Source organism: Lathyrus oleraceus, chromosome 7 (genome assembly GCF_024323335.1).
Source record: "Lathyrus oleraceus cultivar Zhongwan6 chromosome 7, CAAS_Psat_ZW6_1.0, whole genome shotgun sequence".
Taxonomy (NCBI): Eukaryota; Viridiplantae; Streptophyta; class Magnoliopsida; order Fabales; family Fabaceae; genus Lathyrus; species Lathyrus oleraceus.
Window position 1 is genome coordinate 50514041 of NC_066585.1, and position 4961 is coordinate 50519001.

Here is a 4961-nt window from a genome sequence, read left to right on the forward strand (position 1 = left end):
ACTGGGGCTTGATTTGGAGATTGTCCGGGTGTGTATAAAGCGTTATTACTCTTATATGAAAAGTTTGGATGGTTCTTCCAATTTGAGTTATAGGTATGCGAGTAGGGGCTTCCTTGAGCGTAGTTTACTTGCTCTGCTTGGATTCCTGTTAAGAGTTGACAATCCGTAGGAGTGTGACCTTGGATTCCACAGACCTCGCAATTCTGAGTTATAGCAACCACGGCGGCTGGAGGTGATACATTTAAACTTTCAATTTTCTGGACCAGAGCATCCACTTTTGCATTAACATGATCAAGGTTACTTATCTCGTACATGCCAGTTTTCGTTTGAGGTTTTTCCACCATCGTTCGTTCGGTTCCCCACTGATAGTGGTTTTGGGCCATGCTCTCGATAAGCTGGTAAGCATCAGCATAAGGTTTGTTCATTAGTGCACCACCTGCAGCGGCGTCTATTGTTAACCTTGTGTTGTACAAGAGACCATTATAAAATGTGTGAATTACTAACCAGTCTTCCAAACCATGGTGTGGGCAAAGTCTCATCATGTCTTTGTATCTTTCCCATGCTTCGAAAAGAGACTCGTTGTCTTTCTGTTTAAATCCGTTTATCTGGGCTCTTAACATAGCTGTTTTGCTTGGCGGAAAGTATCGGGCAAGAAAAACTTTCTTCAACTCGTTCCATGTGGTGACAGAGTTGGAAGGAAGAGACTGAAGCCATCTTCTAGCGCTATCTCTTAATGAGAAAGGAAAAAGACGAAGTCGAATTGCCTCTGAAGTGACACCATTAGCTTTAACAGTATCAGCGTATTGGACAAATACGGATAAATGAAGGTTTGGATCCTCGGTAGGATTTCCAGAGAATTGGTTCTGTTGCACTGCCTGCAACAACGAAGGTTTAAGTTCGAAATTATTTGCTTCGATTGCGGGTGGAGCAATACTTGAATGCGGCTCATCTTGTGATGGAGCGGCGTAATCTCTAAGAGCACGAGCTGGTTCTGCCATCTCGGGTATCGAAGGGAAAATGTTTTTGAAATCAGGAAGTTCTACAGGAGGGAGATTGTTTGCAGCACGATATTCCCGAATTCATCGTAAGACTCGGAGATATAGTTCGATATCGTTGATTCGTAAGTAGAATGGCTCGCCTTGTGAACGAGTATGTGGCATACAAATCGACGATAGAAAGAATAGAAAGAAAAGAAAAAAAAAACCTTAGTCTCTACAGCGTAACAGAAGAGTTACGATATCGATTAAATAAAAGTCCCCGGCAACGGCGCCAAAAACTTGGTCGCTCGACTTCGTGAGTCGAGAATGGGGTACAAACTGCAAGTGCACAGTTCTATCGCGTAGTTTTAAAAGATATCGATCCCACAGGGACTTATGAATCGATATACCGTTATCTAAGGTTACTTCGTAAAGCTAAGGTGAATAATGTTTCTATGTTGGGGGAAAAAAAGCTAAAACTGAACTAAGATCTAGATTAAATATTAATAAAGCGGATATCGGTATGTAGTTCGTCGTAATTAGGGAATCAATTCTTTGTCGGTTTCTTGGTTTTAAAATAAATCTTTTCAGTTGACTTTATTGATTAAAAGTTTTATCTCAAACTCTCGCTCTGTTGAATAAACCATGATTTTATGTTAATGTAGCTGTCACTTATAATTAAGTCAAAAACCATTTTTTGAAAGCAATAAAGTCCGTAGAAACTCTTTTTAAGAAAACACTGACCGTTTAAACACCCTTATCTCAAACTCTCGCTCTGTTGACTTAGGTTATATAATTAAATTCAAATGCTTAACTCTCGTCCTCACATTCAATCTTTAAAAATACTTTTTGGAAAAGATCAAAATTTAATTAACTCTAAAACTTGCTCTCGCCCTGATCTAGAATTAATGTCTAATTTACACTGTCCAGTTAAAACCTCAAACTCTCGCTCTGTTGATTTTAACTTCTTTATGTCTTTTACTTTCGTAAAAACCTTTATTATTAACCCTGTAAATGGAGACCGTAAAAAGAGTGATTTTAATTTTAAATTTAATTAAACCAACTTAGTTTTGATTCCTTATTCCGCTTACTTTACATACCGATATCTAAGCGAATTAGCCAGACATGCTAAACAAACTTAAATACTTATCATGCATAAACAGACTCATCCCAGGAAAATAATATAAATAAATAATAAAACAAAGCATTAAATAATAATTAAAGAACCTGAATAAGTTAAACAGTAGTCTTGAACACTCCACCACAAGCCGGTAGGATTTGTTCTTGGATTCTTCAATTAAACAACAAATTAAAACGAAGGAAATAAAAACTAGATTCTAACGTAAGGTTAGATCCGGTAAAAAGGTACACAATAGTTTCCGGTGTAGAAACTATTGTGCGAAAAGAATTTACTAAATGCTAAAAAAAAGGAAAATAGAAATTGCAAGGGAAATAGTGTAGAACTCGTAAAAATAATAAAGAAACAATGCCTAAGCTGCTGGAAAAGAAAATGCAAAAGCGAAAACGGCAAGGAAAAAAAATGGAAAAAACGTGGAACCCTTTTAGGTTTGGAAAGTGGCTATTTATATTGGTGCCTTGAGTAACTGCCTCCGCTTCAAAGGTCTTCAACGTGCATAAAAGTTGGGCGTGGATATAGGGCTCAACTCTCCCTCAACGTCTCTGAAGCGTTCCTTGCGCCAAAAATGTAGGGGAATGGTGTGACGTTCGTCACACCATGTGTGACGTCCGTCACAGGAGTGTGCAAGGCGTGACGCTCGTCACGGCCTCTGTGACGTCCGTCACAGGCACAGCACCTGTGTTTTGTGCTTTGGGTTGGGCTTTGATATTTGGTTCATTTTCTCTCCTTTTTGCACCTCCTTTTCTTCCATTTTTACTTGTGCTTCAAATAAACCACCTGAGACAAATAGGAAGAAAATACCGCGTAATATCTAATAAAATGAAGTGAACTGAAATAAATAATAATATAATTTAATTGAATTAAGTCCTAAAATATGATATAATTTCATGTTATCACCTGGTTAGTCACTTGTCTTCCTTCTCATACATTGATGCTGAGGATGAAGTTGGAACCCATTTCCAAGCTTTATCTATTGCTGAACCGATTGAGAAGAGAACTCCCTCATTTGCTTCCTATAAAGATGCGAAACTGGCCATTGAATGTGGTGCAGTTGCTGGTTTAGGAAAGGTGATTGAGCTTAAAGATAACAAGTCCCGGGCTGGCATTGGCTTTTCTTCTGGGGTCTTCAACGACAAAGGGCTGTTCAAGAGTGGAGGTTTCATCCACGCCGATCAAGATGAAGAAGTTGCTGCTATCGTGGAAGAGGATGCAGAGGACTCCGACAATTTTGTCATCCCTGGTGGGATCTGCCACAATTGGGTCGCTGTAGATGTTCCTACAGTCATTCATAGATCAGAGTAATACTCACTTTGTTTAAAAACCCTTCTCCCATGCCAAAAGGAGAAGTGATGACATTGTTGGCAACATTAATACAATGATATTTCATTCAGTAAATTCATGTTAAACATTTGTTTTTCCAATTGTTTTCCCTTTTCGCTTTTTTGCATGAAATTGGTGATCACAAAAAACCATAAAAACAAGAATAAAATCAATCTTTTCATCTGCATAATGATTTGTTTGTTTAAACTCTAAAGCTTTTCATTATCCAAAATCATTATGCAGGTTGATTCTAAAAACCATTGAACATAATGATCCAACGCCATCTCCCAATTTTGAATTCCCTGTATTCGAGGCAGAGGAAGATGATGTTGAAGAGATTCCTGATGAGATTACCCGTCTTCTTGAGCACGAAGAGAAGATCATTCAGCCGCATCTCGAGAATCTGGAAACAGTCAACTTGGGGTCTGAAGATTGTGTTCGAGAGGTCAAGATTGGGGCACTCTTGGAAGAATCTATCAAGAAGGGGTTGATCAGTTTGCTACGAGAATATTCTGATATCTTTGCTTGGTCGTATGAAGACATGCCTGGTCTAGATACTCATATTGTGCAACATTTCCTGCTTTTGAAGCCTGAGTGCGTGCCTGTGAAGCAGAAGCTCAGAAGAACTCATCCAGATATGGCAGTGAAGATCAAAGAGGAAGTTCAGAAGCAAATTGATGCGAGGTTTCTGGTGACTTCTACATATCCTCTATGGGTGGCCAACATTGTGCCCGTGCCTAAAAAAGATGGAAAAGTCCGAATGTGCGTGGACTACAGAGATTTGAATAAAGCTAGTCCGAAAGATGATTTCCCTCTACCACACATCGACATGTTGGTAGATAATTGTCATACCCCAAAATTTGCCCATTAATATTTCAAGACATTTTTCAGGGCACTCCGACTCATTTTTATGACACTGATCTTAAAGGAACAAAGGCCCAGCTCACGAGTGGCCCAATCCAGAAAATGGCCCAAACTGGCCTGCTCGCTAGGCGAGCAAATCCTTCGCCTAGCGAACGTTCGCTGCACGCTCGCCTAGCGAACGTTCGCTACACGCTCGCCTAGCGAAGCTGGCAGATAACAGAAAATTCTGGGCTTCACTCTGAGCCCATTAGGTCATGAAAAAAGGCATTATAAATACCACAACTCCAGTCAGAAAGAGGGAGGACGAAAAAAGGACGAAAGGAGAACCCTAGCAAGCAAACCCTAGCGCTCACAGACGAAAAACCCTGGAGGCTAACCCTGAGAATTCCGAGTAACCCTAAAGGAAACCCTGAAGGAAAAGCCGGCGGCAGCAAGGTCACTTCCGCTCAATTCGATCCGATCGGCCAATTCAAGGTTACAATTCGATTACAAACAGGTTGGCATTGCTATTACTATCTTATGTTCTTAATTTGCACATGGTATCATGATTGGATTTATGAAACTATCTTAAGTTTTACATATGAATTTAAGTATGCATGAACATCTGAATGTCTAACCACATAATCTCTGTAATGAATGCTATAAGGTGTGAAGCTTGCTGC

At 39.7% G+C, this 4961-nt stretch overlaps 1 pseudogene; it reads left to right on the plus strand.

Annotated features, from left to right (window-relative positions):
- Positions 1 to 513: 513 nt before the first annotated feature.
- Positions 514 to 613, plus strand: LOC127109062 (uncharacterized; annotated as a pseudogene).
- The last annotated feature ends 4348 nt before the right edge of the window (positions 614 to 4961 follow it).